This window comes from Ovis canadensis, chromosome 3, assembly GCF_042477335.2.
Source record: "Ovis canadensis isolate MfBH-ARS-UI-01 breed Bighorn chromosome 3, ARS-UI_OviCan_v2, whole genome shotgun sequence".
Classification (NCBI taxonomy): Eukaryota; Metazoa; Chordata; class Mammalia; order Artiodactyla; family Bovidae; genus Ovis; species Ovis canadensis.
The window spans coordinates 191,649,123-191,672,326 of record NC_091247.1 but is presented as its reverse complement, the minus strand read 5'-3'; the positions used below and the strand labels follow the sequence as shown (position 1 = coordinate 191,672,326).

The 23,204-nt window shown below is 42.3% G+C and overlaps 1 protein-coding gene across 2 annotated transcripts in view; it reads left to right on the top strand.

The window, feature by feature from the left end:
- The first annotated feature begins 2,332 nt into the window (after positions 1-2,332).
- The window catches only part of FAR2 (fatty acyl-CoA reductase 2), a 176,447-nt gene continuing 155,575 nt past the window's right edge, over positions 2,333-23,204 (top strand). Inside the window, exon 1 of one of the 2 annotated variants that reach the window (XM_069585454.1) lies at positions 2,333-2,810. The gene's annotated coding sequence lies outside the window, so the exon portion shown is untranslated. Of the gene's footprint in view, positions 3,427-23,204 lie in introns of both variants that reach the window. The other variant, XM_069585455.1, reaches the window with a different exon arrangement.

The following is a 23,204-nucleotide window of genomic DNA, read 5'->3' as shown; positions in this document are numbered from 1 at the left end:
ATAAAAAAATCATTTTAAATAGTGAAAGTAAAATTATGGTTTAATAACCTATGCTAATGTCAAGTACAGATGTGAGAGTTGGGCCATAAAAAAGGTTAAGTACCAAAGAATAGATACTTTTGAACTGTGGTGTTGGAGAAGACTCTTGAGAGTCCCTTGGACAGCAAGGAGATCAAACCAGTCAATCCTAAAGGAAATCAGCCCTGAATACTCACTGGAAGAACTGATGCTGAATGAAGCTCCACTACTTTGGCCACCTGATACAAAAAGCCAACTCATTGGAAAAGACCCTGATGCTGGGAAAGACTGAAGGCAGATAGAGGATAAGATGGTTGGATGGCATCACTGATTCAACGGACATCAAGTTGGGCAAACTCCAGAAGATGATGAGGGACATGGAGGCCTGGAGTGCTGCAGTTCATGGGATCACAAAAGTTGGATGCGACTTGGTAACTGAACAATAACAACTAATGTTTTGTCAACACTCCATTGAAAGTATGTTATTTTACTTCTACTTATAAATAATGCTATAATAAACATGTAATTTTGTCCATATGGCATTTTCCTTTTTGTGATTATTTTCTTTGGTTATGTTCTAAAGAATGAGAATCCCATTTCAAAAGATTCAGAGCAATAAAAAAAAGTTTGAAGGACTCCCCTTGGAAACTTCTTGCAAATTGTTTTTCAGAGTTGTAACAGTTTACCTTTATCTGCTATGTGATGAATGATTTCAACACCTCTCACCACCAATTGACAGTATCGTTTCAAGTGCTGTCATAGCAGCTGTTTTGCCAACACATTTAGAGTTATTTTCCCAGGGTGGGGGGGTGGTGGGGAGGAGGTGGTAACAAAGTATATTTATGTGGTCCTAAGGCTATGGTTTTTCCTGTGGTCAGGTATGGATGTGAGAGTTGGACTGTGAAGAAGGCTGAGCACCGAAGAATTGATGCTTTTGAACTGTGGTGTTGGAGAAGATTCTTGAAAGTCCCTTGGACCGCAAGGAGATCCAACCAGTCCATTCTGAAGGAGATCAGCCCTGGGATTTCTTTGGAAAGAATGATGTTAAAGCTGAAACTCCAGTACTTTGGCCACCTCATGCGAAGAGTTGACTCATTGGAAAAGACTCTGATGCTGGGAGGGATTGGGGGCAGGAGGAGAAGGGGACGACAGAGGATGAGATGGCTGGATGGCATCACTGACTCGATGGACGCGAGTCTGAGTGAACTCCGGGAGATGGTGATGGACAGGGAGGCCTGGTATGCTGCGATTCATGGGGTGGCAAAGAGTCAGACACGACTGAGCGACTGAACTGAACTGAACTTTTTCTGTCTCCTTGCTTTCAGGCAACCACCGGAGAAAATTAGTCACAGGGTCTTTAGGCTACATTTTGCTTAATACATTTAACTGTAGAGCGTCCAATAGAAGAGAATTCAAAATGAGTGTGATCTTTTTTAAGAATGCAAAAAGTGGTTCATTTTAACTTCAACTTGCATGACTTAAATTTTATTTATTTGCATGCCGATTGTTGTAATGAGGAAAATGAAGACAACTTATAGGACAATATTCCTTTTTTGGCTTTTCTTATTATCTTCACATTGTCCAAGAAATGAGCTTGGGCGTTGACTGCTTTTTTTGAGCACGTCCTGGCTCAGAACTGTGACAGCCCACTCATGTGCCTGTCTGTCCCCTTAAAAGTCTTCCCTGATGAAGGCTTCAGTTTTTCCTTTCAAAACGTATCAGAGACCAAACCAAATCTCCCGCCGCCCCCTCCCCCAAGCTACTAGGCTTACGAACAAAACCTCTCTCATTCTCTTTTCTTAATCTTAAGAAGTGCTGCAGAGCAAAGCTGACCGGCTGCATTTTAGCAGCCACATCTCTGATCCTCTCTAGTCTCCTATCCACCTACCTACTCCCACCTGACGCAGATAGAGCCTGCTTTCTACCCTCCGCACCCCGAGCAAGAGTAAACCTCTTGCCTCCGCCCAGCACGAGGGGCTCCGTGAGTCCAGCCCCTCCTGGATTTTTAAAAGGACACTGCGCTGGTCGGTCATTGCCAGGAGCCTCCGCAGAGTTTGGAGCCGATAAGAGAGCATCCCTCCCACTGGGCGTGCAGTACGGACAAGCTGAGTACACTCGGATTTTTGGCTGCCTCTTCTGCTAGGGTGGCTGGGGGAAAGGTGCGTCCTCCAAGCGTTCACAATAGAACCTCTGACCCTCTGTCTCCTTCTGTCTCCGTCTCTCCCTTCCGGCTCTGTCTCTCCTCCTCCCCTTTCTCCCACCTCCCACCCCCCACCCCCTTTCTTTTAAGATGTGGGAGCTCCCCTTCTCTTCCAGACCAGAGAGGGGCGCCTTTCCTGCTCCCTCTCCCCCCTCACCCACCGATTTTAAAAAGAGAAAAAAATGAGGGGAAAAAAAATCCTACCAGGGAGTAATAGCAAGCGGATCTGCTCGGCGCTGAATGAATGGAAGCTGCGGGGCGGGCCCGCGCGCACTGCCGCCCTGCCCACCATGAGGTCGCCTGGAGGCCTGTAGGGCCCTCGCCAGCCCCTCGCCCTCCTCCCGCCCCGGGTAGAAGCAGCAGACGGCTCCGCGCCCGACGCCGAGGCCGCGGTGGCCGCGGGGAAGGTCGGAGGGAGGGTGGTTTCCTCCCGCCCCACACCCAGTCTCCGAGCCGGATATATAGAGTGTCACGTTTGGGAGCCAAAAGACGAGAGCAGCTTCCTTGAGACTGGAGCACTTCCCGGAGCCCCGGGGAAGGACTGGGATTTCGAGGTCCACTAGTTGAGCACCCCCGCAGCCCGGAGGAGCAGGTACTCGGGGTCGCAGTCCGGCCACGCGAGCGCCCACGCCTCTGCCGGCGAGAGCCGGCCGGGGTGGCCCGCAGGCAGGGCGCGGCGGGGTCGAAAGCGAAGGCGGGGCGGCCTCGAGGCCCCGAGGAAGGGTGGGCGCAGGGCCAGGCGGGAGCAGTGGGATTTCCGCGGCTCTGCCCTGGAGCTGCCCTCGCAGTCCGCAGTCAATCGTCGGCGGGTTAGCGCGCTGGGCGCCGGCATCACTAGCCGAGGTGGGGCGCGCGGGGGCGGGAAGGGCGCGCGACGGGAAGGGCACGGTTGGGTTAACGCTGGAGTCGCTCCGTGGCCGCGGGCCCATGGGGCAGAGGCACCGACCAGGTCTCGCGGAGGCCTCCTCTGCCCCCCGGGCTGTTCCTGGAGAGAGCAGGCCACGTGGGGCGTGGCGGCTGCCCTCTGCGCGCTAGACAAGTCGGGGCGCGAGACTCCGAGCCCTACCCCGGGCTGTGGCCGCATGCATCCTCCTACTCGGGCCTCGCTGCTTACCGACCCCTAGACTGCAATGGGCCTGGGCGGCGTCTTACACCATCAGCCGTGTTCCACCTCTTTTTGCTGGGCCTGGGCGTCTTGGAGAGAGCAGGTAAGCGGGTACCAGAAGATTACTACTGGTGCGGATGGGCTTGAGGGAAGCTGCTCACTCACCCTTGGCGAGTACGATAACCCGCGGGGCAATTCCATGCAATTAAAAGACTAAATGACCATCTTCCTCCTAGAAACCCTAGAAAAACATCCCACCTGCCAGCCTCCTACTCTTTCACCTCTCGGGATGGGTAGAATTATGAACACTTATTCTTCCATGGATGGGCTACTAGGTGTGAGCGAAAAAGACTCTTTCTGGACCTGCCAGAGCTTTGGCGGCTGGTTGAATTATGTATTGCCCTATTGTGACATGAACACGGACGAGAGTGGGGACTGCAGAATGACCAAAATCTCAAGTGAATCGTGTTTTCCTACTTGTTAGAGGCTGCATCAAGAAGTGTTTGACATGCTGTGCAAATGAAAATTTGAGAACTACCCTGAGGTTTCAATTACCCATATCTCAGTATCCCTATTCATATGAGTTGGAGATTTGGCTGAGATGCGTATTTAATGGAAAAGGGCAAGGAGACTAAATACAGTTTTAAGTCAGTCACTCAAACGGAAGGAGCAGGTCTTAAAGCAAAATCCATTTTAAGGGCTATTTGTGTGAGAGTCTTCTAGGAGATGGGATCAGTTTTTACCAGCCAGACTCAAGACTCACAGCATTTCTTCTGTTGTATTTCTCAGGGTACAGGTCTTTAGAGTACTCTTTTCCCTTTTCTGAGGGCATCTTCTACACCTGTTCTGTTAACAAATTCCTACCTTACTCCTATTTCTGAGTTATAGTTATCTATAAAATTGATATAAATCAGCATGAGTTGGTAAATCTTACAATGAGACATTTCTCCTTAAAAGAGGGAGTGTGATGTCTAATTGCAGAAGAGGGAGAAGCTTCTGTTAAGGTGGTAAAATAAATAAAATACCTCATATCAGAGTCACGGGTATCACTTTGGGGTTTGTGAAGAAAGTCATCTTGAACGTCTCAACATCACCTTGAATGTCTCATCGTTTGCTTTACTATCGTCTGAAAATGCAATCAGATGTTACTTCTTTCTGGCAACATCTGGGCAGCCCTAAGAACTCTTTGTGTTAATACTTGTGTGCCTGTGAAAATGTGCGCGTGAACAAGCACAACCTCTGAAGGAACATTGGTGTACACTGACACCAGCATGCCGCCTCTGCCAGTCTCTTGTGACATTGTGTTTGGTCTCTTTGAGGACATTCATTACTCTTGAAGAGGAATTCTTAATGCTTTATTTTATTTTCTTAACAGAGCACTTAAGGATCTGATAAAAGCTACAAAATATGAAAAACAAACATGCGTATTAGCATAGAATTTTATCTACAATTTCAGGAGCTCACAGCCTCTTGGATACCCAGTCATCCAGATGATAGAGGTCCAGAGACCTCAGGCTAGGCCAGCTCACAGGGTCCAGTACCTAGAAGGGCCCCATACTTGGTTTAATGTTCTGCTGTCACTGTCAGCTGTCTTAGTAATTTTTAAACAGGAGCTTCAAATTTTCATCTTATACTGCTGCTGCTGCTGCTAAGTCACTTCAGTTGTGTCCGACTCTGTGCAACCCCATAGATGGCAGTCCACCAGGCTCCCCCGTCACTGGGATTCTCAGGCAAGAACACTGGAGTGGGTTGCCATTTCCTTCTCCAATGCATGAAAGTGAAAGTGAAGTCACTCAGTCGTGTCCAATCCTCAGCGACCCCATGGACTGCAGCCTTCCAGACTCCTCTGTCCATGGGATTTTCCAGGCAAGAGTACTGGAGTGGGGTGCCATTGCCTTCTCCCATCTTATACTAGACATTGCAAATTCTGCAGCCAGTGCTGAGCCCAGGTTCATAAGCCTATTCTGTTACTTCCTGAATAACAGCACTGTCTCAGCAATCCTATGTGACTGGTAGATTCTCTGATACAATCTGAAAGTTAGCTGACCTCAGAACTTACCCTTACCACAGCTTTCATTCCCAGCATGATGGCAACACACTGGTTGAGGAAGAAATAGACTGAAAGGAAATGGGTCCTTTCTGAAAGAAAGGAAATGGCAACACACAGGGTTGAGAAAGAAAATAAACCGAAAGGAAATGGGTCAGACTTCCATATTAAAGTCTTAAAGTTGAGGCATTAAAAGAAGGTGGATGGGGACTCTTTCTTTCATTCAGCTACTCTGTGCAGAGGCATGCTGTGAACTTTAGAGTATTAAGTAACCAAGTCCTGTACTCCATAGATTTATGATATTATTGGCAAGATCGCATATGTAAATATAAGTTGTTTATTAACACACCTGATAAGTTGTTACAAGTCAATATGAGATTAGGCACCAAATGAACGGTACAGAAAATAAGTACAATAAGTTCCTAAGAAGAGAGTAAAGTAAACCAAACTGGTTGGTGAAGTTTAAGAGTTACATGAGTTGGTCCTTTAAGTTCCCCTTCTAATAGAGATGAATGAATGAGGCTTTTGGACGATAAGTGTGCAAAAAATGGAAATCTGAAAGGGTGTAAAGTTTCACATAAGGAAAAGGCAGGAGATAAAAAGCACTTTCCACTGGCTAGTTTTAATCATTTAATATGTAGTTATTAAGCCCATTCTGTGACCAGACACGGATGACAATTTTCCTGCGTTTAGTGTGGAATAAAGCACATGTATAAGATCTTCTGGATCTTACAGACATTAAAAAAGAAATACATAATAACACATTGTTAGAAGTAGTATGGAGAAGAGCGAGGGGCTGTGGAAAAAACGGGCTGATTCAGATTTGGTGCTCTGTGAAGGTCTCTGAAAAGGAAAGTTTCAAATTGATATTTGAAGGAGGCACAAGGATTCACTTGGCAAAAAAGAGAAAAGGAGGGAAAAGCAATGTAGGTAGAGGAAATAGCAAGTAGGAAATCTGTAAAGAGAAGAAAAGCTTGGAAGTGTTCAAGGGATAAAAAGAAGGCACGTGTGTTGGAAAAGGGAGTTTCCGAGAGGCTGGACATGAGTGTGTGAGTGTGTGTGTGTGTGTGTGTGTGTGTGTGTGTGTGTGTGTGTGTTGTGGGGGGTGGGTAGGCAGGAGCCTGATCATGCAGATCATCACAGATCTTGATAAAGACTGTGAATTTTATTTTAATGAGAAGCCTTTGAAGACTTTGAAGCCAGAGGGTAGTTTACATTTTAAGGATATCTTTGTAGCTGAAATAAGGAGAATGGACTAGCAGGATCAAGAATGAAAAGTAGAATACAGTTAGGACACAGCCAGAGACTGTGCCGATAGGGAAAATGGAGAGAAGTGGGCACAGTAGGGGAAATGGAGAGAAGTGTACACGCTTGAAGTGCATTTCACAAGTCGAATTGATAGACCTTGGTGAAAGACCCTATGAAAGGTGGGGGAGGAAAGAAGTGTGAGAAGAAATTCCTTCAGTAGATACTACTGAGTTTTTATAACTCAAAACTATTGTCCCTGATGCATAGAATTTAGAGTTTTCACAGAAGAACTGAAAAATGACATGGAAACTGATAATACTGCCTGGTACCTCTGAAAAATATGCCAGGCTGTTGGAAATGGGGTGAGAGAGAAGAAAATAATACGCTTTTCATATTATCCTTTGTAATATTGAGATTTTTTATGAAATGTGCACACACTTTATAATTTTCTAAGAGGTTACCACCACAACAAATATGACTCTTGCTTTTCTGACTTGAATACATGTATAGCATATGGGATAGTCTAAAATGACAAAAACCCAGATAGAAAGGCCTGATCCTTATGAAAGTGGTTGCTCTATAGCATAACATACTCGCTTGCTTAGAAGCTTTCCATTCTTCCACCTTTTTTTGTATCAATGTTTCCCAGAAATGTAGTCTATGGATCATTAGTTTCTTGGGATGTTAATAATAGTCAGGTAAAGAAAAAGAAACGCTTCCTGATCATGTAAGTGTAAGGAACAATTTAACCCAATTAAGCAGTTTTATTGCAGGAGTCCTCGGAGCCTTTAATACACTAATAATGCACTTTAAGAATCATCAAGAAAGAAGAGGTATTTTATGCCACATTTCCTAAACTTACTTGACCTTGAAATGCTTTTTTTGGCAGAACATCTGACAGAGTCAGCATTAGCCTAACACGCTTTGGGAAATGCTGCCCTATATTAATAGATTAAACCTCTTAACATCCACAGCTTTCTATTAACCATCAACTTCTCTTATCTCTTTCATGCAACTTAGCTGGAAGAAAGCAGAAGACCAGAATTGAATTGGCTCTGTTAATAAGCTCAAAATTGATGATGAAAACAATTCCACTGTATGAATCAGTGATAAAATGATATTCACAAGCAAGATCTGCAGTGTGACTAAAAACGGTTTTAAAAAATTTAACTTCTGCTTTCCTGGCAAGGCTATGCCGGACCTCTTGAGGGTACATTCTGTCAAGTTTAGATGTACCCATGAGGAAGCTGATGCATAAACAGTGGGGAAGGGCCTCTTGTGTCCCATGGTAGTTCTGAGCCTTAGTTGATGTTTGTAGTATATCTCCAACAGGGCACACAGTGTGAACACATAGGATGTCTGCAGAAACTGATTTTGCAGTGAATCTCGTTCATCTTTGTTCCTGCTTCCCAGTGTATTTGCCTGGTGGTGGGCTGGAGGCAGAAGTGCAATTTATGACCAAAGAACAACCAGCAGAGCAGAACAGAAGAAACAAGTTCACACAGCTATGGACTCTGGCCAGGGCTTCATCCACTCAGTGCTCTAGCCAAGGGGTCCGCAAACAGTGACTCGAGGGCCAATTTTGGCTCCTGCCTATTTTACTATATCTATTGAGCTAAGAATTGTGTTTATATTTTTAAATGGCTTTTAGAAAAGCAAGAATAATGTTCCATGGCACATGAAAGATTTCATAAGTTCACATGTTATATGCATCAATAAAGTTTTATTGGAAATCAGCCAGTGCCTATTATCCTATTGCAGCTGCTTTGGTGCTTTCCACATTATAAGTAGCTGTGATCTGCAAAGCCTAATATATTTACCATCCGACCCTTTACGTAAAATATTTGTCAGTCCTTACTCTAGGCTATTAACTCATTGGCTGTCAAAATTTTAATAGACTTCTTTTATATATTAGGGGGTAGTCAGCTCAGGCTCAGAGAAGGCAATGGCACTCCACTCCAGTACTCTTGCCTGGAAAATCCCATGGATGGAGGAGCCTGGTGGGCTGCAGTCCATGGGGTCGCTAAGAGTCGGACACGACTGAGCGACTTCACTTTCACTTTTCACTTTCTTGCATTGTAGAAGGAAATGGCAACCCACTCCAGTATTCTTGCCTGGAGAATCCCAGGGATGGGGGAGCCTGGCGGGCTGCCGTCTGTGGGGTCACACAGAGTCAGACATGACTGAGGCGACGTAGTAGCAGCAGCAGCAGTTCAGGCTGCTATAATAAAGTACCGTAGAATGGGTTGCTTATAAATAACAACAAAAACCTGTATTTCTTACAGTTCTGGAGGCTGTGGTCCAAGATGAAGGCACCAGCAGATGTGATGCCTGGTGAGGACCACTTCCTGGTTCACAAATGTCCTTCTTTCCTTCGTAACTTCACATTATGGAACTTCACAAGGGAGTTCTTAGGAGTCTCTTTCATAAGGGCACTAGTATCATTCACCCGGAGAAGGCAATGGCACCCCACTCCAGTACTCTAGCCTGGAGAATCCCAGGGATGGGGGAGCCTGGTAGGCTGCTGTCTATGGGATTGCACAGAGTCGGATACGACTGAAGTGACTTAGCAGCAGCAGCAGTCTCATTCACCAGAGTTCTCCGTTCAAGACCTAATGACTTCCCAGAGACCCCCACCTTCAAATACCATAAGGTTAGAGACTAGATTTCAACATATACATTTTCGGAGGATTCAAACATTTCAGTCTATGTCAAAGCTGGAAATACAGATAGGTAAATTGATGGATTAGAAGCTCCTCAAACATTACTGTCATTGGAGTCGTGACAATGTCATTTATTGTGGATAACTAGCCCTGATTCTGGGAAAGATTGGGGCAAAAGAAGAGGGCAGCAGAGGTGGAGATGGTTAGATAGCATTACTAACTCAGTGGACATAAATTTGAGCAAACTCTGGGAGATAGTGAAGGACAGGGAAGCCTGGCCTGCTGCAGTTCATGGGGTCACAAAGAGTCAGACACAACTAAGTGACTGAACAACAGGATAGTTAGTGTTGCCTGCCAATGTAAAGAGCAGAAGGTAGTTTTGAGGTGATAGCTCTTGAAAGTTACTCAGACATTTAAACTCATATGTAAAGGATGGGCTGTCAGATAAACATACCCAGGGTCCAAGAAGTTTAGGGGGTAATTAACCCCCGTATTACTTAGTTGTTGAAGTCTGCTGCTGCTAAGCATGGGTTTCTTGTGAGTAGTCACCTTTGATTTTTATTTCAGTAAAGCAAATCTGTATTTTATTAATGCATCCTTTTTGTGAAGAGTGATGGTTTCAGGGTGACTGTCTTAAGTTTGGGATGACAACTATACCTTTCATTATCCCTACCCTGCACTTATTGAGTAAGGATTTTTGGTACAAGACTCCCCAGGTACCTTCATACATAACCATCACAGCACAGGTACAGATGTGAGTACAGCTGGTCCAGTTGCTTCTGTGGGACTTAGAAACGGAAGTTGGAGATGGAGGCATGTACTTAGGTCTGTCACTGTGGTCACAGAGTCTATCCAGAGGTCAGTATTCCAGGGGAATCAATCAAATAGGATGAAATACGGGGCTTCCTGCCAGCCACATTCATCAGGGTACTTTGCATGGCTAATTCAGAGACATGTCTTTAAAAAAAGGATTGGTTTCAGGTGAGATCTTCATTCAACAGCCAATTTTTCCACTTAAGTCAACACTGTATCAAAGCAAAAATAATATATATTTCTTTGTGGAACCAACAATGTGATTAGACAGTGAAAAAATCATCTTACTTTAATCAACAGACACTGAGAATAGCATATCTCTATTGTTTTAGTCATGGTTTATTTTAGAACCCCTAGATAATTCGTATCCTTTACCTCTGAAGTCCAGCAAAAGCCCTTTCTAGCAGCAGCTGGCAATGCATCTCCTCTGGCTTTTGGACATGCTTTCTAATGCATTTTAACTTCACAAGCTCCTCCAGAGATGGCCCCCAGTTGTTGAAGCACACACTTGAGGGAAGGACAAGAAGCTCTGCCTTGTGAATCTGTAGAAAAGGCAAAACTCTGACCTGTCCTATCCACTTACCCACCCATTCACCTCAGTGGAGATGCTGGGTCAATAACATTCGCTGGTGAATAACAGGATGACCACAGGAGGCAAGAATAATATTTTCTGAGCCAAGAAATGAGAAAAAAAGTCATTGTGAAAATGCTCCACATTTTAGATCATTTCAGAAAAATGGTGCTTCATTTATCACAGGTCACATTCCACAAAAGTCAGTGCAAGTTCCCAGTATTTTTGAAGGCAAGATAGTTGGAAATTAGGAAGGCCATTAAATTATGTGTCTGGTCCCAATATATTTAAAACCACTAAAGCATTTCAAACAGAATTAGATTCTCCTATATTATTAAGAAACTGGAATAATCTGCCCAGAAGAATTTTATAACCTGAACGAAAGAAGCTCTGTATAACAATTCACTATGTGTGCACATATTAAAGTTTTTTCACTATTGTTTTCAAGAAAGAACATTTAATACTAAATAGTGTGTTGGTAATAGCATAACTTTATCCAATAATAAAAGTATTTTAGAGATAGATAATACTCATTTAATAAAAATGGAACTATTTGTCTAAAAAGAGAAATTGTCCACTTAATTCCACATGAAACATAAATGTACATAAGACACCCTGATAAATATTAGTGAAATCAACTTTATGTCTGTGCATTTTTAATTCTATTATGCCATAACTGTTGTCTCTTTCTGAGTTGACTCACTTCCATTGTGTTTTATTTACACAAGACCTTCAGGACATATCTGTTCTGAAGATAACTGTGTCTTCTGAAGGATGGACTCTTATTCTCTCACCAAAATGCTTTGAGAACATTAAAATCTGCTTACAAAACTTCTCCAAGCTGCAGGAGAGTTTGAAAGAGTTAATAGTTCTTGAACTGAGCAGTTTCCTTCTTTCTCAGTAACCTGGACTTGTCAAACCTCTCTCCTTACTAGAATTTTGACGTTACTTCTTTCTTTTCTTCTTACTATTTTGGTCCAGTCCTGCCTGAAGCAGTGGTTATGCAAGTGCCACTGAGTGCGCTGCTGATCACAGGATTGCACTTTAGGTAAATTTAGGTCTCAGTTTCTTTTAGGACAGTGAAACTTTCTCGAATTAGCCTTCCCCTGAACTCTTAGACATACTATATGTTAGCACATATGCCATCTAATCTTACATACATAATGGTGAGCAAACGGCTTTGCCTTAACTAACTCAATTCATATTCTAACTTGTAGAATGTTCAAGTACCGTATCTATATTTGATCTAAATTTGTCATTCTATAATGAACAAGACAGTCCAGAAGACCTGAAGTGACTTGTCACATACCTATTTAATGAATAAGTGTAGAATATTATCCAGATCTTATGACTGCAAATTCCATGATTATTCTATTTATTCATTCATTCAGTTTACTGAGCATCTACCACGTGTCAGATTGGGTATTCAGTACAGTTCAGTCGTTCAGTTGTGTCCGACTCTTTATGACCCCATGAATTGCAGCATGCCAGGCTTCCCTGTCCATCACCAACTCCTGGAGTTCACTCAGACTCACGTCCATTGAGTCAGTGATGCCATCCAGCCATCTCATCCTGGGTTGTCCCCTTCTCCTCCTGCCCCCAATCTCTCCCAGCATCAGAGTCTTTTCCAGTGAGTCAACTCTTCGCATGAAGTGGCCAAAGTACTGGAGTTTCAGCTTTAGCACCATTCCTTCCCAAGAAATCCCAGGGCTGATCTCCTTCAGAATGGACTGGTTGGATCACCTTGCAGTCCAAGAGACTCTCAAGAGTCTTCTCCAACACCACAGTTCAAAAGCATCAATTCTTCAGCACTCAGCCTTCTTCACAGTCCAACTCTCACATCCATAAATGACCACAGGAAAAACCATAGCCTTGACTAGATGGACCTTAGTCGGCAAAGTAATGTCTCTGCTTTTGAATATACTGTCTAGGTTGGTCATAACTTTTCTTCCAAGGAGTAAGCATCTTTTAATTTCATGGCTGCAGTCACCATCTGCAGTGATTTTGAAGCCCCCCAAAACAAAGTCTGACACTGTTTCCACTGTTTTCCCATCTATTTCCCATGAAGTGATGGGACTGGATGCCATGATCTTCGTTTTCTGAATGTTGAGCTTTAAGCCAACTTTTTCACTCTCCTCTTTCACTTTCATCAAGAGGCTTTTTAGCTCCTCTTCACTTTCTGCCATAGGGGTGGTGTCATCTGCATATCTGAGGTTATTGATATTTCTCCCGGCAATCTTGATTCCAGCTTGTGTTTCTTCCAGTCCAGAGTTTCTCATGATATACTCTGCATATAAGTTAAATAAGCAGGGTGACAATATACTGCCTTGATGTAGTCCTTTTGTAATTGGAACCAGTCTGTTGTTCCATGTCCAGTTCTAACTGTTGCTTCCTGGCCTGCATATAGGCTTCTCAAGAGGCAGGTCAGGTGGTCTGGTATTCCCATCTCTTTCAGAATTTTCCACAGTTTCTTGTGATCCACACCGTCAAAGGCTTTGGCATAGTCAATAAAGCAGAAATAGACTTTTTCTGGAACTCTCTTTCTTTTTCCATGATCCAGTGGATGTTGGCAATATGATCTCTGGTTCCTCTGCCTTTTCTAAAACCAGCTTAGGCACTGCAAATATAGTGGTAAGCAAGTTATAGTACCTGCCATTAAGCTTTAGTGCCCTCTATTCATTGAACATTTTTTAGCCAGTTAAAACTTTGGAGTTTGTGAAATCTTTCAGCAAAGACCCTCAGTGTAAAAATATAAGATATTTTTATAAAATATAAGATATAAGATATTTATTTCCTGTTCTTTCCCCTCCTAACCAGCTTCAGCAAATGATTTAGCTTCCCATGACCCTGAGCAGTTAACACCAAGAAGAGAGTGATGGTATTAAAATGGAAATGCAATTAAAATGAATTAAAGTCCACAGGAAAGATAATGAAAATTCTCCCCAAGGAACAGTGTTCTCCTGTATCCACCAAAAATCCTGAGGATTAACTAGCCTGTGTCACCTTCCTCTTAGTCACTCACTCTTTCCCCAAACTGCCATGGATGGAGATCAGTCTTCATGCTTCCTCCTTTCCTTTCTGCCCTTTAAGATGGATAACACAATCTCTTTGTGTTTTAAGTAGTTAACTGCTAATCATAGTGGAAAAGAAAAATGGAAGAGCAGAAACAACCAATGTGGGCAAGTTATAATTTCAGAATGATACCTTTGAGTCTTGGTGGAGGGCCAGTAGTTAGACACTGACTTCCTGTGTGATGACACGTGGACACCCCATTATCTTCAGCCATCCAACTTTATTTCTACAAGTGAGATCAAAAGCCAATCCTCTGTTTGAAAAAATCCTCACCTATACTCTTAAGTATTTCTCTCATAGTTCAGTTGGTAAAGAATCTGGCTGCAGTGCAGGAGACCTGGGTTCAATTCCTGGGTTGGGAAGATCCCCTGGAGAAGGAAATGGTGACCCACTCCAGTATTGTTGCCTGGAGAATCCCATGCACAGAGGAGCTGGCAGGCTACAGACCATGGGGTTACAAGAGTCGGACACAGCTTAGCAGCTAAACCATCATCACCATACTCTTAAATCTGGATGAGGGTATTTGTCTGATGGGGGCATTTATAGTTTTCAACAGATTTTCAAAGGGGTCATAATCAAAGCAAGATGGGGAACCACTGCCTTAGGAACAATCAAATGACCATTTTACCTCCTTGAAGACCTCCAGACTCAGGAAAGATCCCTTCTGAGGATTTCTCACAAGGACCATAGAGCTGTTCTGGATGCTTAGGTTTTCTTGATCCATTTTCAGTGTATCACACAATCCAGAATGTTCCATTGTTCCAAAACAGAAAAAGGATCATGTCTTTCCCTTGCCTAAACCTTCTGCTGGTCTCCATTCCCTAGAGCAGCCTTGCAAAGTGTGTGAGATGCTAGTTGAAGTAGGTGTGGGTGGTAGGCCTCCCTAACGCAGAAGCACTTTGAGCATCACCCATCCTTCCTGCATCTCAGAAATCTGGAGCCTCAAAAAAGCAAGGAGTTGAAAGGTTGGTTCCTTCCCAAGACTATGAGAAAAGCAACTATTTTAAGCCCTTCTCAGCTTGTAGATGCCATCTTCTCTCTATATCTTCACATCCCCTTCTCTCAGGTATGTCTGTGTGTCCAAACTTCCTTTTTCATTAGGATACCAGTCATATTGGATTAGGGACCCATTCTACTTCAGTACAGTTTCATCCTAATAAGTTACCTCTATGATAATCCTATTTCTAACTTATGTCACATTCTGAGATACTACAGTTGAGGATTTTAACGTTTGAATTTTGGAGGACACAATTCAACCCATAACACCCAGGAAACTAGTACTTGATTCTTCTTTACCACAGTGGAATGTGATAAAGCTCTGTCTACAAGGCACTTCAGTGTTACTCAAACAAAACAAAACCTCCACCAAAAGCAAACAAGAACAAACAACATGAAACCGAAACCAAAACCAAAAACAGAAAAAGAAGAAATGAACACTTCAAAGCTATGCATTTTAGATATGGATTAACAATGAACATAGGTAATAACTATTCTCTTCTTTCATGTGTTTTTAATTTTTTTATGAGGTATAACTTATATGTGAAAGAGTGAATGTGTCATAAATACAGCAAGTAGCTCTCAGATTTCAGCTTCCAGATTATAAAGAAAAACATTACCAGCTTTCCACACACTGCCATCCTGTCATCACCTATTGCCCCCCAAAGTAACCATTACACTGACCTCTAAGTCATTGGCTGGTGAATGGTGGTGGTTTGGTCACTAAGTTGTGTCCAGCTCTTGTGACTCCATGGACGGTGGCCTGCCAGGCTCCTCTGTCCATATGATTCCCTAGGCAAGAATACTGGAGTGGGTTGCCATTTCCTTCTCCAAGGCATCTTCCTGATCCAGGAATCGAATCCACCTCTCCTGCTTTGCAGGTGGATTCTTTACCAACTGAGTCACCAGGGAAGCCCAAGTCATTGATTAGCAAGATTCAAAGATAGATTAGTTTTGCTAGGTTTGGAGTTTTATGTATAAGTAAAATACAGTGTGCGTTATTTTGTGTCCAGCTTATTCACTCAACGTTATGTTTTTAAGATTCATTCAGGGCTTTGTATATTCATTCACATTGCTGTCTATTATTCTGAATGTGAATATACCACATTTAATTTATCTTCTACTGTTGATGACAAGTTGGGTAGTTTCCACTATAGAGTTCTTGGGAATAGTGCTACTAAGAGCTTTCTTATGAATGTCTTTTGCTGAACAAATGTACAAATTGCAGATGGGAATACCTCTATATGGAACTGATGTAAGTAGAGAGCTTTAATAAAAACTGCCAAAGAGTTTACCAAAGTGGTTTTACAGTGTATACTCCCAGAAGCAGTAGTCAAGAGGTTCTACTTGTTCCATTTGTCAATACAAATTGACATTTCTTCATGTGTCCTTTGCCTGTTTTTTTCATTTTATCCATTTCAGTGGGGGAGTAGTTGTATGACATAGTACTTTTGCTTATATTTTTCTGGTGACTGACAGTGGAGCACCATTTTGTACATTGGCCATTTGGATATCTTTTCTTGAGATGTGCCCAAGTTTTTGCCCATTTGTTTATCAGGTTTATTATTTATTGGGTAATTTTTTTCATGATTTGTGCATATACTTTATCTATCTTGGGTGCAATTCCTTTATTAGATGTATGTAATTTGAATACCTTCTTCAAACCTGTCACTTGCCTTTTGTTCCACTGAATTTTCAAATATGTAATTTGAATACCTTCTTCCAATCTGTCACTTGCCTTTTATACTCTCATTAAAGCTTTAGTGAGCAAGGCTTTGCCCGCTGGAGCAAAACCCAGTTTTCACCACCCAGTCCCTCCCACCAGGAAGCTTACAGAAGCCTCTTAGCCTCATCCACTAGAGAGGAGACTGAAGAAGCAAGAACCACAATCTCACAGCTAGAACAAAAGCCACATTCAGTTCAGTCAGTTCAGTTGCTCAGTCGTGTCCGACTCTTTGCCACCCCATGAATCGCAGCATGCCAGGCCTCCCTGTCCATCACCAACTCCCAGAGTTCACTCAGACTCACGTCCATCAAGTCAGTGATGCCTTCCAGCCATTTCATCCTTGGTCGTCCCCTTTTCCTCCTGCCCCTAATCCCTCCCAGGATCAAAGTCTTTTCTAATGAGTCAACTCTTCGCATGAGGTGGCCAAAGTACTGGAGTTTCACCTTTAGTATCATTCCATCCAAAGAAATCCCAGGGCTGATCTCCTTCAGAATGGACTGGTTGGATCTCCTTGCAGTCCAAGGGACTTTCAAGAGTCTTCTCCAACACCACAGTTCAAAAGCATCAGTTCTTCAGCACTCAGCCTTCTTCACAGTACAATTCTCACATCCATACATGACCACTGGAAAAACCATAGCCTTGACTAGACGGACCTTAGTTGGCAAAGTAATGTCTCTGCTTTTGAATATGCTATCTAGGTTGGTCATAACTTGTCTTCCAAGGAGTAAGCATCTTTTAATTTCGTGGCTGCAATCACCATCTGCAGTGATTTTGGAGCCCCCCAAAAATAAAGTCTGACACTGTTTCCACTGTTTCTCCATCTAAAAACCACATTAGAGAAAGTTAATCAAGATGAAAAAGCAGGGAGATATGTCCCAGATGAAGGGACAGTATAAAACCCCAGAAAAACAATGAAATGAAGTGGTGATAGGCACCTTTCAGAAAAAAGAACTCAGAATAATGGTAGTGAAGATGATCCAGGATGTCAGAAACAGAATGGAGAAGATGCAAGAAATGTTTACCAAAGACCTAGAAGAAATAAAGAATAAACAAACAGAGATGAATAATATACTAGAAGGAATCAATAGCAGAATAACTGAGGCAGAAAATGGATGAGTGACATGAAGAATAGAATGGTGGAAATCACTGCCACAGAACAGAATATAGAAAAAAAAAAAAAGACAGCCTAAGAGACCTCTGGGACAATGTTAAATGCACCAACATTCATATAATAGGCTTCCCAGAAGAAGAGAGAACCTGAGAAAATATTTGAAAGCATAATAGCTGAAAACTTCCCTAACATGGAAAGGAAATTGTTGTCAACCAAGTCTAGGAAGTGCAGAGAGTCCCAGGGAGGATAAACCCAAGGAGGAACACAACAAGACACATAGTAATTAAACTGACAAAAATTAAAGACAAAGATTAATATTAAAAGTGACAAGAGAAAAACAACAGATAATATATACGGGAACTCCCATCAGGTTATCAGCTGATTTCTCAACAGAAGCTCTATAAGCCAGAAGGGAATGGCATGATATATTTAAAGTGATGAAAGGGAAGAACCTACAACTAAGAATACTCTACCAGCAACACTCTCATTCAGATTTGATAGAGATATCGAAAGCTTTCCAGACAAGCAAATGTTAAAGAGAATTCAGTGCCACCAAACCAGCTTTACAGCAAATGCTAAAGGAACTTCTGTAGGCAGGAAGTACAAGAGAAGGAAAAGATCCATACAAAATAACCCCAAAAGAATTAAGAAAGTGGAAATAGAATCATACATATCGATAATTACATTAAATGTAGATGGATTCAATGCACCAACTGGCTGGGTAGGGAAAACATGTACATGTATGCATTTCCACTTACTGCATCACTCAGCTTAACCCCCCAAATTGTGTGTGTTTCATATTGTTAGGTTAACAGTGTTCCCATTATGGCTTTATTTTTTGTCTGGCTACCGATTGTGAAAACTGATAAACATCTTTTACTATTGTGATCATGTAACTATTATTCACTTAATCCTGTTGTATCATGATTGGTCAATGGAAAAATAATAGAATTCTATATCTCCAAAATTACAATTTAATAGAAAACTTGCAATTACTTTTTAAAATCCAGATGTGTATCAGAATTATCTTGACATTTTTTGCAAAATAAAAATGCCCAGGTATTGCTATTTTTTCTCCAGAGCTCCAGATATGTTTCTAATGAGCAGCCATGTTTAAAAACAACTGGACTATGTGATGATCTTTTACTTTTGTGTAGTTTGTTTCACTTTTTCTATTTCATATTCAGTGCCCTCATTTCATTTGGTGTATGTTTTCCAATTTCATCATCTCTATTTTTTTTTATGTTCTTTCTCAAGTATAGTAGAAAAGCTTGCATGTGTGTGCGCGTGTGTGTATATATATATATTTTAGAAATCTTATGAGTTTTTGTCTAAGAAATTTATGACATTTTGATTATACTTGTTTGACTTAGTATGGATAGAATGCTAGATTTCTTATTTTTTAAAAAATAGATATGCAACAAGCAGCAAAAATTTACTGTATAGCACCAGGAACTATAGTCCATATCTTGCAATAATCAATAATGCAAAATAATCTGAAAAATAATATATGTGTGTATGTATAACTGAATCACCTGAAATATTATGTCAACTATACTTCAATCAAATGTATATATTAAGAAAAAATAAGTCAAATATAAAATTTAAAACAAATTGGGCCCTAGATATAGTGACTAAGAATGAAGAAAATTGCTGTCTTAATAGCATGATGAGTTCATCACCAAACATGGGGAACAACAATCAAAAGGCTTATCTTTGGTTTTTAAGGCAGATAAACAAAGGGATTACGAGCCTCCATGGAACCTATACACTAATGTCTCACTAGTTTCTCCGGTTCACTTCTATATGGAAGATAGATGAAGTAAGGAGAAATTAAAGAGAGAGAGATTTAGTTGGCCTGTCATTCTTTCATGAATTCAATCAGCATTTTTAAGTTGTTTGCAAATCAGTAGACAAAACAGACAAATAAATAGCCAATTCCATATAAGCTGATGTTTCCTGGAGGCTCAGAGAGTTTGGCAGGTCTCTATCTCCAACAGTGAGGCAGCAATTGGGAACCGCTTCCCAAAAGAAGTCAGTCTGTGCTTTGGACAGGACAAAGGCATATAGTTGGGTGAAGGGGGCATGGCCTCTGGCACTAGTCTACAAACTATGTGAACTAGGGTAAATCACTTTAATTTTTCTGTGCCTTGGTTTCCTACTTGTAAAATGAGGTTTTTAATAGTAAGTATTGTTAAATTGTACTGACTCATAGGTTAATACAGGTAAACCGTTTAGAAGAGTGATTGGCCCAATGAGTTGAGCTATTGTCATGTGGGAGAGTTAGAGAATTACATGGGCCCTGCAAAACAAAGAGGTATTATCTACAGTAGTGGCTCCCAACTTTTCTCGTATGAGGGACCAGTTTTGTGGAAGACAGTTTTTCCACAGACTGGGGATATGGGATGGCTTCAGGATGATTCCTGCACATTACATTCATTGTGCACTTTAACTCTATTATTATGGAGGTGTGCTCAGTCATTCAGTCATTTCCAACTCTTTGCAACACCTTGCACTGTTGCCTTCTAGACTCCTCTCTCCATGGGGTTTTTCAGGCAATAATACTGGAGCGAGTTGCCATTTCTTTCTCCAGGGGATCTTCCTGACCAAGGGATTGAACATGCATCTCTTGCACCTCCTGCATCGCTGGCAGATTCTTTACCACTGAGCCATCAGGGAAGCCAACTCATTTCTTGTGCACTTTAATTGTATTATTACATTGTGATATATAGTGAAATAATTATACAACTCACCATAATGCAAAATCAGATCATCAGGCACTCAGTTCTCATAAGAAGCATGCAACCTAGACCCCTTACATGTGTAGTTCACAGTAGGGTTCATGCTCCTGTAAGAATGATCTGACAGGAGGTGGACCTCAGGCAGTAATGTGTGTGATGGGGAGCAGTTCTAAGTACAGATGGAGCTTTTCTTGCTTGCCTTCCCCTCACCTCTGCTGTGCAACCCAGTTCCTAACAGACTATAGACGGTTACCAGTCCATGACTGAGGGGTTGGGGACCCCTGGTTTATAACATATGAGTCCAATGTGAGAAGAGAAGGAAGAGAAGAGCAGACCAGGGCTCAGGAGTCTAAACTATCATCCTGATTCTGCCCCCTGCTCACTCAGTGTCTATGTCTGTATTAGAAAATGACTGGATTATCTCCAAAGTTCCTCCAAGCTCTCAAACCCTAGGGTTCTGTGGCTCCTGCTGAGGTAGGCTTAATAAATATCATTTGGGTTCTGGTTTGTTGTTGTCGTTCAGTTGCTCAGTCGTGTCTGACTCTTTGCGACCCTATGGACTACAGCATGCCAGGCTTCCCAGTCCTCCACTACCTCCCAGAGTCTGCTCAAACTCATGTCCCTTGAGTCAGTGATGCCATCCAACCATCTCATCCTCTGTCAACCCCTTCTCCTCCTGCCCTCAATTTTGCCCAGCATCAGGGTCTTTTCCAATGAGTCAGCTCTTTGCATCAGGTGGGCAAAGTATTAGAACTTTAGCTTAAGCACCAGTGCTTCCAATGAATGTTCAGGGTTGATCTCCTTGATATTCAGGGGACTCTCAAGAGTGTTTTCCGGCACCACAGTTCAAAAGCATCAATTCTTTGGCACTCTGTCTTCTTTATGGTCCAGCTCTTATATCTGTACATGACCACTGGAAAACCATAACTTTGACTATATGGGCCTTTGTTGGCGAGGTGATCTCTTATTTTTTTATACTGTCTAGGTTTGTCATAGCTTTTCTCCCAAGGAGCCGGTGTCTTTTCATTTCATGCCTGTAGTCACCAGTGGTAAAGAAATTTAAAGAAGAAAGAAAATTCTATTATGAGATTTCCAGTTGAGTGACTAGCTGAGCATTGATTCATTTCAAAAGAAATTGCAAGGCATGAAGAGACTGGTGTATGGAGACTGGGAATGATGTAGCACAGATTCATGGATAGAATTTTTAGGTCGAAAGAAACCATTTCTATCATTTTAATTCAGGGTGATGGAGAGGCAGTGCGTTTCAGTGGCTCACAATGATTATAGAAACAGAAGCTCAGTGATCAGGGCCCAGGCTTGACTCTTTCTGGAAGGTTACTTAAGTGCTCTGTTTCTTCATCTTTAAAATGCAGATAAAATGCAGGCTGAACTGTGCACAATGGCCGTTTGTAGGTCACGATGGTTGACTGTTGGCAATTTCTCATCTTCAACCTAATAATAGACACAAGTAAAGAATCCGCCTGCCAATGAAGGAGACGTATGAGGTTCAGTTTTAACTCCTGGATCAGGAAGATCCCCTGGAGCAGGAAATGGCAACCCACTCCAGTATTTGTGCCTGGGAAATCCCATGGACAGAAGAGCCTGGTGGGCCATAATCCATCGAGACACCAAGAGTCGGCCATGACTAAGTGACTCAGCACTCATACACACTGAGAAATAAAAAATCGAACAATCTAAAGGCAGCAGTTAATACAGGATAAGGTGCCACAGAAATAGTGTCCTCATTAGTAAACCTATTTTACTTGTTTGGCATTTATTGCACCAGGTTTTATTTGGTAAGAACAATAGGCATTGCATAATGCCTCTATTTAAGCCTCTTTTCCTTCCTTAGATATAGGCCTATAAATATAGGTTAAGCAATTAGTCTGTCAAAGTACCACTGTATTCACTTTCAGGATGGCTACCACTACCAGTTTGCTTGTTTCTAGTGCTTTCATCTAGACAGGCATGTAACTACTCCAAAGGGAATTTTAACATCAAAGTTCCTGGGTTGAAACTAGCTTTCTCTACCTCTTTTCCTCAAACCACCCACTCCCTCCCCTTCCCAGCCGTTGGCATCCTCAGGCATAGTTTCTACCTCCCTCAGAGTGTAATGCCACACATCATCTGAGGACCCTCAACATTACAGTCACCAGACTGGTCCTCAGGGAGGTGAAAGGAGCAGGGGTTTCTAAGGGTGGCCCTGCATGGAAGCCCAAAGGAGGAGCTAACTGAGGAATACTAGAGAAGTAACAAAAACAGAACGTTTCTATTTGAAAAGGAAGAAGAAAATATGTCCTGAGTAAAAGCAGTATACCAGCTACAGTTCCTTACAAAACTGTTTACTGATCATTGCCTGGCATCATTTGTCTATTAACCATGATTCATGGGGTTGGATTGATGTAAGTCCTGCCATGTGATTTGTCTTCTTACTTTCTTTCTGGTGTGTTTTGAAGAACTCTTCATGTTGGTAAATTTACCAGGTGTTTTCTCTTTGTCCTAGACTTTTATGTCTTGTTTAAAGACATCCTTCCCTATCTGTTTTGCTTTTTAAGTAATCAGTTTGTAAACTTCTTTCTCAGTGAGACTGTGATTTAAGACTCAAGGTTTAGTCAGTTCAGTTCAGTCACTCAGTCACGTCCATCTCTGCGACCCCATGGACTGCTGCATGCCAGGCTTCCCTGTCCATCACCAGCTACTAGAGCTTGCTCAAACTCATGTCCATAGACTTGGTGATGTCATCCAACTGTCTCATCCTCTGTTGTCCCCTTCTCCTCCTGCCTTCAGTCTTTCCCAGCATCAGGGTCTTTTCCAAGGGATCAGTTCTTTCCATCAGGTGGCCAGATAATATTGGAGCTTCAGCTTCAGCATCAATCCTTCCAATGAATATTCA